Raw genomic sequence first — 12,436 nt, forward strand, 5'->3', positions numbered from 1 at the left:
ACCGATCTTCACGAAACTTCACCAAATGGTAGCGTTGGTCAAAAACAAGAAGACTATTGTTTTTCGGGTCAATGGGTCAAAAGGTCAACATGGGCCAAAGGTCACCAACTTTGCTAAATTTCTAAAATCCTCAACTTTCATCCGATTGACTTGAAATTTGAAGAGGACTTGCATATCTGGTCACTGAATTCAACCACCAAGTATTTTTGAGGTCAACATAGGCCAAATGGTCAACATAGGCCAAATTTCTAAAATCCTCAATTTTCATCCATTTGACTTGAAATTTGAAGAGGACTTGCATATCTGGTCACGGAATTCAACCACCAAGTATATTTGAGGTCAACATAGGCCAAAAGGTCAACATAGGCCAAATTTCTAAAATCCTCAATTTTCATCCAATTGACTTGAAATTTGAAGAGGACTTGCATATCTGGTCACAGAATTCAACCACCAAGTATATTTGAGGTCAACATAGGCCAAAAGGTCAACATGGGCCACATTTCTAAAATCCTCAATTTTCATCTGATTGACTTGAAATTTGAAGAGGACTTGCATATCTGGTCACTGAATTCAACCACCAAGTATACTTGAGGTCAACATTGGCCAAAAGGTCAACATAGGCCAAATTTCTAAAATCTGCTAAAAAGCTGAATTTCTAATAAGCTGAATGCCTCAACTCTGTGTTTGCCTCTAAATCTTGTGTCCCAAACCCATCCCTCTCTGTACCCACCGTACCCAGTCGTACCCAGCTGCTCCTGGACTCTGTGTCCTTTCCTCCTGACAAGGTGGAAACGTTTCTGTCAACCCTCGACTCTGATTCTGCAACTGGACCTGACGGCATCAGCCCACGGGTCCTAAAATCATGTTCTTCTGCTCTTTCACTCCCCCTCTCTGTTCTCTTCACCCTCTCTTTTGCTCAAGGTCATCTTCCATCTGCTTGGAAATCTGCCAACATCACCGCTTTGCACAATAAAGGTGCAAAAACAGATCCCAGCAACTACAGACCAATCAGCCTTCTCCCAATTATCAGCAAAGTCATGGAATCCATCATTGCTTCAGATATGAAATCTTTCCTCTTCTCCAATGGCTTGATCTCTGATCATCAATTTGGTTTCAGACCTGGACACTCCACTCTGGACATGCTGCTTCTGCTTTCTCAACAATGGATGGAGGTCCTCAATGCCAAACAGGAAATTAGAGCAGTCTCCCTTGACATATCACGTGCCTTCGATACAGTCTGGCACCCCGCTCTGCTCACCAAACCCTCCTCTTTTGGTATCCATGGAAATCTCCACGCATGGCTGGCGGACTTCCTCTCTAGTCGTAGTCAACGTGTGGCCCTGAATGGGTTTCTCTCATCTCCTCTTCCTGTTCAGGCTGGAGTTCCCCAAGGCAGTGTTCTGGGCCCTGTGCTTTTTCTGGTCTTCATCAATGATCTCTCTGACTCTCTTGAAAATCCTCTCTATCTCTTTGCTGACGACTCTACTCTCTGTCGCTCCATTCTTCATCCCTCAGATCGGCAGTCTGCAGCCTCCTCACTCTCTGCAGACCTTGACAAAATCACAGACTGGGCAAACAAGTGGAACATGTCTTTCAATCCTGACAAATCTCACACTCTTACGATGTCTCTCCGAAAAGACCGACTGGACAACCCTCCCATCCACTTTCTGAATAATCCTCTCCAAGAAGTTCTGTCACTCAAGCTTTTGGGTCTCACTATCTGCCATGATCTTTCCTGGAAAAACCACATTTCAAATCTGGCCTCCAAAGCCAGTCGCCGACTGGGCATCCTCCGTCGTGCGAAGTCCTTCCTTGGCACACCTGAGCTCCTCACCACATACAAGGCTTTCATCCGCAGCTCAATGGAATACTGCTCTCCCCTCTGGGCTGGTGCTCCTTCCTCACACCTAGCTCGTCTTCACGCTGTTGAAACGAAAGCGTTCAGAATCATTGGAATCTCCCGCGATGAAGCTAACTCCAAGGGCCTCTCACTCACTCACCGCAGGCAGGTTGGTGGTCTTTCCGTCTTCTACCGACTCCTCTCTGGCCTTGCCCCCCCAGCTCTCTCTGGGCTCTGTCCCGCAAATATTCCTACAGGTCGCACAAGATCTGCCTGCAACCCTCTTTTGGTTAAACTGCCAAAATCAAGACTCTCTGCTCACCTTCACTCCTTCATTCCTCTTTTCTCCCACCTCTGGAACAAACTCCCTCACTCTCTTCAATCCCACTCCACCCTCCAAGTCTTTAAAACGGCTGTTCACCACCATCTCTTATCTTCCCCCATCCAAAACCTTGATCTTTTCTACCCCCGCTAATTTCACCCCAATTCCACTTTTTGAAATATCAACTTTTGTCCTGGAAGTCCTTGGTGTCCTTGTGCTTTATACTTCTCCCTCCCCTCCCCCCCCCCCCTTCCCACGCCTCCTCCCCCCGGGCCCTCTCCCTTCCACACATCTCCCTGCTCTCGGATGTTGTGTGTGTGTGCTTCCCCTTTGCTCCCCATCTTGTCTTCCGCTCCCTCTTTTTGTGTATTTTGTTTGTCTGGGCGATTTGTTTGTGAAGTTAATGTTAGTTCTTTCACGAGCCTCGATTCAGTATACAAAAACAAAACAAACAAAAAAAAAACAAATCCTCAATTTTCATCTGATTGACTTGAAATTTGAAGAGGACTTGCATATGTGGTCACTGAATTCAACCACGTATTATATTTTAGGTAAACATAGGCCAAAAGTTCAACATTGGCCAAATTTTTAATATCCTCAATTTTCATCCGATTGACTTGAAAGTTGAACAGCATTTGCACATTGAGTCACTAAATAGGGAAACTAACTATTTGTGAGGTCAAAAGGTCAAAGGTCAGCTCAAGGTCAACCTTCCAAAATCATCATTTTTCATCTGAAAAATCGTCACTTTTCATCCTGTTGACCCAAGCTTTGACCAAGATTGTAAATTTTAATCTTCATGAAATGGACAATTTGCTGTATCAATGGAAAACTTTTGGGGGGGGGGGGTGGGGCGGATTTTGCAAGTATCGTGCTACTCATGACGTCTTCTTGTTGTATATTTTGCCTTATTATTATACACAGTTGTCAGACTAGCACAACCTCAGTAATGATGAAAAACAATCTGAGTTCTTGCTTTGTATTCAAGTCAAATTTCATCGAACGGGGCCCGCCGTTGTTGCACTCCAAGTAATTTTGTAGGAAAATGATTGAATATCAAGTTTCCAACCGAATATTAACAATAATAAAGCACAAGAAGGAAAATTGGAAATTACAAGCAGGGAAGCAGAGAATATTCAAAGATGGATGAGCTGGCCTTGAGTACTAGCGGAACAGACGCAAGGCCAAGAAATGTGCAAGGAAGTCGAAGAGGGAGGGATTGTGTGTCGGAAGGAAGGAAGGAAGGCCAGGGCGGTTGGGGGCGTGTGGGGGGAGGGGAGAGGGGAAGTGGGGGTTCAAGAAAAAAAAAATCTTCAGGAAACAGAACAGAAGAACAAAAGAATAAGGATAGACGGAAAGGCTTTTGTGGCCGCTCAAAATTATTTCCGAACAGAATCCTAAATCCTAACCAGCATAATATGTGTGAATAAGGCCCCGGTTTTCCCCTTATTAAATGGAACCCCAACACCCACTTCCCGAAACCTCAAGTCATGCCACCTGCTGCCCAAATACTCCCTTTCCCCTCCCAAAGCTTGAATAGAAAAGGAGAGACGAGGAATTTAATAAAGCCTGGATTCCTCGGTCGGTGCCTCCTCGACAATAGGGCGTCACAGTTGGGCACGCGGAGACCCGGTACCACCCAGACTGATAAAATATGCCCACAGAGGCCAAGAACACCAGTCGCTAGACCCCTCCACCCAGAAAATCCCAACCTCCGCGTTGCTTCAACACACAATCCAAAAGCCTCGCGTTCCAACTCGTCCAACTGCTTATTCTCCATCGGTAAGTCTCCTTCTCCCACCAAAACCCTCCTGGATGAATGTACGACGCCAGAAAAAAGCCGACGACGATGGGCATATTACCCAGCAGACCTTTTCCACCCACATCTCTATACAGGTGGAAATGGAACGCTCTTTGCACCTGATCTGGGCAGATATTTTACAGCAAAAGCAATTGAGAAGTTTCTCTGGCACCAACTTCAGCTGGTGATGTCAACCCTGGACCTCCATTCGTCGACTTGTACATGCTGGAACTGATGTAAAATGGGTCACAAAGGGTGCATTGTTATAGACGTCACAAATGTACACGTTTAACCTTCTACCTTCAGTGACTTATTACTGCTAAGGTTACTTGGAAATTACCAAGACACACCTTGGGAGTGGTTTGGGGGAGGCGTTGGAGTCACATTAGGAGTTAGAGATAAAATAATCCACTGCTCTTGGCTTGGATGTGCTTTGGAAGACAAAGTACTGTAACGGATGTGACGTTTGTTTTCACTTTCTACATACTAAAAGTATAAACCGTGATAGGTTTTCGTTACCGCGATAACTTGAGAACAGCTGAAGGGATCTTAGTCAATCTTGGTACAGGTATGTATAATGATGTACAGATTAACTTATTAGATTTTGGGGTCACGAGGCCGAAGGAAAAAGGTCAGAGGTCTTGTTCGGTAAAAATACTGTTACCGCGATAACTTGTGAATCAGTGATGGGATTCTGACCAAATTTGGTACAATTATGTAGAATGATGTAAATATAAACTGATTAGATTTTGGGGTCAAGAGGTCAAGGGTCAAAGGTCAAAGTCTGTAATAGGTCTATAACTTGAGAATGGCTGAAGTGATATAATTCAAACTCGATACAGGTATGTATAATGATGTATAGATTAACTTATTACATTTTGGGTTCAAAGGTCAAATCTGTAATAGGTCTATAACTTGAGAACGGCTGAAGTGATATAATTCAAACTTGATACAGGTATGTATAATGATGTATAGATTAACTTATTACATTTTGGGTTCAAAGGTCAAAGTCTGTAATAGGTCTATAACTTGAGAATGGCTGAAGTGATATAATTCAAACTCGATACAGGTATGTATAATGATGTATAGATTAACTTATTACATTTTGGGTTCAAAGGTCAAATCTGTAATAGGTCTATAACTTGAGAACGGCTGAAGTGATATAATTCAAACTTGATACAGGTATGTATAATGATGTATAGATTAACTTATTACATTTTGGGTTCAAAGGTCAAATCTGTAATAGGTCTATAACTTGAGAACGGCTGAAGTGATATAATTCAAACTTGATACAGGTATGTATAATGATGTATAGATTAACTTATTACATTTTGGGTTCAAAGGTCAAATCTGTAATAGGTCTATAACTTGAGAACGGCTGAAGTGATATAATTCAAACTTGATACAGGTATGTATAATGATGTATAGATTAACTTATTACATTTTGGGTTCAAAGGTCAAATCTGTAATAGGTCTATAACTTGAGAACGGCTGAAGTGATATAATTCAAACTTGATACAGGTATGTATAATGATGTATAGATTAACTTATTACATTTTGGGTTCAAAGGTCAAATCTGTAATAGGTCTATAACTTGAGAACGGCTGAAGTGATACAATTAATACTTGGTACAGGTATGTATAATGATGTATAGATTAACTTAATCGATTTTTGGGTCACGAGGCTGAAGGAAAAAGGTCAGAGATCTTGTTAGGTAAAAATACTGTTACCGCGATAACTTGTGAACCAGTGATAGGATTTGACCAAATTTGGTACAATTATGTAGAATGATGTAAATATAAACTGATTAGATTTTGGGGTCAAGAGGTTAAAGGTCAAAGGTCAAAGTCTGTAATAGGTCTAGAACTTGAGAATGGCTCAAGTGATCTAATTCAAACTTGGTACAGATATGTATAATGATGCAAAGATGAACTGATTAGATTTTGGGGTCGAAGGTCAAAGGTCAAATCTGTAATAGGTCTATAACTTGTGAATGGTTGAAGTGCTATCATTCAATCTTGGTATATATATGTATAATGATGTAAAGATTCACTGATTAGATTTTGGGGGTCCCGAGGTCAAAGGCCAAAGGTCACAAGTCATGTCAGGTAAAAATGTGAGAACTTGTGAACAGCTGAACTGATTTAAATTAAAACTTGGTACAGCAATGTATAATGATGTAAACATGAACTGATACATTTTGGGGTTCAAGAGGTCAAAGGTCAGGTCAGGTAAAAATGTGCTAACTTGGGCACAGCTGAACGGATTTAAATCAAACTTGATACAAGTATTACAATGATGTAATAATGTTGGAGGAGGCATATCAGTCGATGTCGTGACGTCGAAGAGTGCCGTTCTAGTTTTGTAAACAGTGTAGACTCTCATGGAGAAGCTAGAACACAGAACAAATCAGGACGCAACAGAACGAAATTAATAACAACCGAAATAGAAGAGGAAGGAAACACGACAACAGCAAGATTGAGGGACAAAACAGAGGCAGACCCTGAGAAATGAGGGACGAGGGGAGGAATGAGAGCAAGGGGAGGAATGAGAGCAAGGGGAGGACAAAGGGAATGAACAACATGGACACAGCCAGAAATTCTCAATCACAGAAGTGGAAAGAAAAACTGGAAACCTGGAAAGAGGTGGGTTTTGGGAGGGGTAATGAGGGTAGAAAAGATCATGGTGTGGATGGAAGTGAGGAGAGATTGTGGTGAACAGCGGTCTTGAAAACCTGGAGGGAACAATGAGATTGATGATGTGGAAGTTTGTTCCACTGGTGGGAAAAAGGAATATCTTCAGGAGGATTGTTAAGAAATTAGATGAGGGGGGCGAGTGAGGGGAGCTGTTGCGAGATGGTCCTTTCGGTGAGTGAGATTTGTCTGGATTGAAAGACATATTCTAGGTGTTTGAACAACTTGTGATTTTATAAAGGTATAATTGTATCAGCTCATGATTCTATCAATTAATAAGGGTCTGCATTAGTAGTATGTAGGCAGTTTAGGTTGTGTGTGTTGTTACGGACCAGTCTATTCTTTATTTCTAAGACTTAGTTGTGATTGGGTAAGGTTAGCAGTGCTATTAAGTTTCCGGACTCCGGATAAATGGAGTCACAGCAACAACAACAACATCAACAACAACAACTAGTGGAAAAACACCAACATTTTTGGAATGGGAAAAGGGACAAGGATATGGTCAAGAGAAAGAAGGCATTGGGACTTATCTTCAGCTGCCACGCTTAGTTTCCAGTGGTGAATCTCAATTAAATCTGACTTCCACAGTAAAGGAGGGATCGGGGGGTTTCTGTATGCGAACCGGTGAAGGTTTAATGATTCATCAATTCCTTTGCCACGGTGGCCCAAATTTAACCCACTGTGCGCTGGTCTGTGCAGGAGATTCAGCTTCTCTTCCTATATCAACCCTTTGTCTGTTGTGAAAAGCTCATCTTTACCTCTGCCACACAACGTGGACGGATGTTCGGTTTTCACTCCTGTTTGTCCGTCCGTCTGTGAGCAGGATATCTCAAGCAATTATGGACACATTCAGACAAAACTTGTTGGATGAGTCGGGTCGGTGACAAGAACAAGCCGATTAGATTTTGGTGAAGATTCAGTTGCAGATAGGGATACTAGAATTTCTTAATTTTTAAAAAAGTGATTCTTCACCATTGAGAGATGTGAACAAACACGATATTTCAAAATGTTGTGGAGGGATTATGACAAAACTATGTGGATGAGTTGGTTAGGAAACATGAACTATCTGATTGGATTTTGGTGAAGATTCGAATCCGGATCCAGAAATGAGAATTTTTTTTATATTTCGAAGTGATTCTTCACCATTGAGAGATGTGATCAAAAACGATATATAACATGATATTTCGAAAATCGTGGACAGATTATGAAAAAAATTGGTGGATGAGTTGGGTCGGTGAAAAGAACAAGCCAATCCGATTTTAGTGAAGATTCGAGTCCAGAAACGATAATTTTAAATATATATTTAAAGTGATTCTTCACCATTGAGAGATGGGGAAAAAACTATACATAGAGCACCATATTTCAAAAAAATTGGATGGATTATGACAAGAGTTGGTGGATGAGTTGGTTAGGTGACAAGAACAAGCCAATTCGATTTTTGGTGAATATCCGGAACCAGATCTGACCTATCAGTGGGATACAAAACGTAAACTGTTCGGCCGGGTGGAGGTTTGAGCTCTTCCGAGTGCCCTTCTAGTATTCTTCATGCAATGACTTAATTGTATGCAGCAGATAAAGAATTAGGAGCATTATTGTAGTGATTGGTATTTAAAAGTGCACACAGAGGTGAGGGGTACCTGCGTCATTCTTCGGTAGACGTGAGCAAAAGCACTCTTTGTCCCGTTGTGGGCAAATACGTCACCTGTTGAAACACTGGGGCTCAGTGTTGCTGCCAAGCGCATGTCAGCGTGACATTTTCGGAGCTCTCTCTCTCTCTTTGCAACTTGCACTGCGGGAGTAATTCCCTTCCTGTGATCGGAGCACTGTGACTCAATACAACGTCTTCATGTCTCAGTCCACCTTATTGTTCGGAATTTTCATTTGCTTGCAGTTGGAGCTTTTCTGCCAGAGTTGTCTTTGATGCCTCACTGGTAAAAGCTTTGCTTATCCCCTCTGGTCTCCAAACATTTCCGCCGCATGTTATTGGCCATAAACTAGAGCTAAAACCTATAGCACTTTCCATGTGATGCAATAAAGATCTGATGGGGACAAATGTGTTCAAACACAATTCATTAAGTTCACCAACTCTAAACAAATTGTTTTGCTTTCTCAAAGCTTCCTTGACTCACCAGCAATGCAACTTGGCCGGAATATAGAGCGAGGCCAGTCGAGGTGATATTATTCCATACAATTGTGGATACACCAATTTAACTGTTCATCCGAGATCCCACCAAATTCACCATATTCTGCCACAGAGTGTCGCTCCAAGGGGTTTCATAACAAGACCTTACCCATTCAGCTACTGAGACACTCCATGCCATGGGCCATCACATTAAAAACAAGAAGGCATCTGAAAATGCAAACAATTTTAGGCGACCTTGACATCAATGTTTGCATTGTGAACATCAATGGATGTGTTGTGAACATCAATGGATGTGTTGTGAACATCAATGGATGTGTTGTGAACATCAATGGATGTGTTGTGAACATCAATGGATGTGTTGTGAACATCAATGGATGTGTTGTGAACATCAACGGATGTATTGTGAACATCAATGTCTGTGTTGTGAACATCAATGGATGTGTTGTGAACATCAATTGATGTGTTGTGAACATCAATGGATGTGTTGTGAACATCAACGGATGTGTTGTGAACATCAATGGATGTGTTGTGAACATCAATGGATGTGTTGTGAACATCAATGGATGTGTTGTGAACATCAATGGATGTGTTGTGAACATCAATGGCTGTGTTGTGAACATCAATGGATGTGATGTGAACATCAATGGATGTGTTGTGAACATCAATGGATGTGTTGTGAACATCAATGGATGTGTTGTGAACATCAATGGATGTGTTGTGAACATCAATGGATGTGTTGTGAACATCAATGGATGTGTTGTGAACATCAATGGATGTGTTGTGAACATCAATGGATGTGTTGTGAACATCAACGGATGTGTTGTGAACATCAATGTCTGTGTTGTGAACATCAATGGATGTGTTGTGAACATCAATGGATGTGTTGTGAACATCAATGGATGTGTTGTGAACATCAATGGATGTGTTGTGAACATCAACGGATGTGTTGTGAACATCAATGGATGTGTTGTGAACATCAATGGATGTGTTGTGAACATCAATGGATGTGTTGTGAACATCAATATCTGTGTTGTGAACATCAATAGATGTGTTGTGAACATTAATGTCTGTGTTGTGAACATCAATGTCTGTGTTGTGAACATCAATGGATGTGTTGTGAACATCAATGTCTGTGTTGTGAACATCAATGGATGTGTTGTGAACATCAATGGATGTGTTGTGAACATCAATATCTGTGTTGTGAACATCAATAGATGTGTTGTGAACATCAATGTCTGTATTGTGAACATCAATGGATGTGTTGTGAACATTAATATCTGTGTTGTGAACATCAATGGATGTGTTGTGAACATCAATGGATGTGTTGGGAACATTAATGTCTGTGTTGTGAACATCAATGTCTGTGTTGTGAACATCAATGGATGTGTTGTGAACATCAATGGATGTGTTGTGAACATCAATGTCTATGTTGTGAACATCAATGGATGTGTTGTGAACATCAATGGATGTGTTGTGAACATCAATGGATGTGTTGTGAACATCAATGTCTGTGTTGTGAACATCAATGGATGTGTTGTGAACATCAATGGATGTGTTGTGAACATCAATGGATGTGTTGTGAACATCAATGGATGTGTTGTGAACATCAATGGATGTGTTGGCAACATCAATGTCGGTGTTGTGAACATCAATGGATGTGTTGTGAACATCAATAGATGTGTTGTGAACATCAATGGATGTGTTGTGAACATCAATGGATGTGTTGTGAACATCAATGGATGTGTTGTGAACATCAATGGATGTGTTGTGAACATCAATGGATGTGTTGTGAACATCAATGGATGTGTTGTGAACATCAATGGATGTATTGTGAACATCAATGGATGTGTTGGCAACATCAACATCTGTATTGTGAAGATCAATGTCTGTGTTGTGAACATCAATGTGTGTATTGTGAACATCAATGTCTGTATTGTGAACATCAATGTCTGTATTGTGAACATCAATGTCTGTATTGTGAACATCAATGGATGTGTTGGCAACATCAATATCTGTATTGTGAACATCAATATCTGTATTGTGAACATCAATGTCTGTATTGTGAACATCAATGTCTGTATTGTGAACATCAATATCTGTATTGTGAACATCAATGTCTGTATTGTGAACATCAATATTTGCATTGTGAACATCAATATCTGTATTGTGAACATCAATATCTGCATTGTGAACATCAATATCTGCATTGTGAACATCAATATCTGTATTGTGAACATCAATGTCTGTGTTGTAAACATCAATGTCTGTATTGTGAACATCAATGTCTGTGTTGTAAACATCAATGTCTGTGTTGTAAACATCAATGTCTGCGTTGTGAACATTATTGTCTGTGGTGTGAACATCAATGTCTGTATTGTGAACATCAATGTCTGTATTGTGAACATCAATGTCTGTATTGTGAACATCAATGTCCGCGTTGTGAACATTATTGTCTGTATTGTGAACATCAATGTCTGCATTGTGAACATCAATGTCTGCGTTGTAAACATTATTGTATGTATTGTGAACATCAATGTCTGCATTGCGAACATCAATGTCTGTGGTGTGAACATCAATGTCTGTGTTGTGAACATCAATGTCTGCGTTATGAACATCAATGTCTGCGTTGTGAACATCAATGTCTGTGTTGTGAACATCAATATCAGTGTTGTGAACATCAATGTCTGCGCTGTGAACATCAATGTCTGCGTTGTGAACATCAATATCTGTGTTGTGAACATCAATGTCTGCGCTGTGAACATCAATGTCTGCGCTGTGAACATCGATGTCTGTATTGTGAACACCAATGTCTGCGTTGTGAACATTAATGTCTGTATTGTGAACATCAATGTATGCATTATGAACATCATTGACTGAATTGTGAGCATCAATGTCTGCATTGTGAACATCAATGTCTGTATTGTGAACATTAATGTCTGTATTGTGAACATCAATGTATGCATTATGAACATCATTGACTGAATTGTGAGCATCAATGTCTGCATTGTGAACATCAATGTCTGCATTGTGGGCATCAATGTCTGCATTGTGAACATCAATGTCTGCATTGTGAACATCAATGTCTGCATTGTGAACATCAATGTCTGCATTGTGAACATCAATGTCTGCATTGTGAACATCAATGTCTGCATTGTGAACAGCAATGTCTGCATTGTGAACATCAATGTCTGCATTGTGGGCATCAATGTCTGCATTGTGAACATCAATGTCTGCATTGTGAACATCAATGTCTGCATTGTGAACATCAATGTTTGCTTTGTCTGGGGAAATGGCATGAAGAGTGGGGAGAGACTCATGAAAATTATTATTGAATTATTAATTTTCATTATCATTGTTGTAATTGTTATCAAGAATGTTTAAATACTGTTGTTTCACAAAATAATTGTGGAGAAAAAGCAAAAGTTTTTATCCTATAAACGGGATTTGTGGACAATAACCTTGAGAAAGAATTACTTGAATTAGTTCAAATCGTGAAAAATGATGATGAGAATTGTTACTTGATGGGGGGTCTCGTGGTCTGGCCCGTCCCAACCGGTCTCTCATGGAAGTTATTTAAGGAGTGAGGGAGCCGATACACACACACCCACACACACATATTCGTACACACAAACACACA

The 12,436-nt window shown here is 40.6% G+C and overlaps 1 protein-coding gene across 1 annotated transcript in view; it reads left to right on the forward strand.

The window, feature by feature from the left end:
- Nucleotides 1-4,437: 4,437 nt before the first annotated feature.
- UPK1A (uroplakin 1A) overlaps nucleotides 4,438-12,436 on the forward strand; it is a 137,919-nt gene continuing 129,920 nt past the window's right edge. Inside the window, exon 1 of the mRNA XM_078781263.1 lies at nucleotides 4,438-4,531. The gene's annotated coding sequence lies outside the window, so the exon portion shown is untranslated. The remainder of the gene's footprint in view (nucleotides 4,532-12,436) is intronic.

Source organism: Myxine glutinosa, chromosome 7 (genome assembly GCF_964187855.1).
Source record: "Myxine glutinosa chromosome 7, kmMyxGlut1.1, whole genome shotgun sequence".
NCBI classification, from domain to species: domain Eukaryota; kingdom Metazoa; phylum Chordata; class Myxini; order Myxiniformes; family Myxinidae; genus Myxine; species Myxine glutinosa.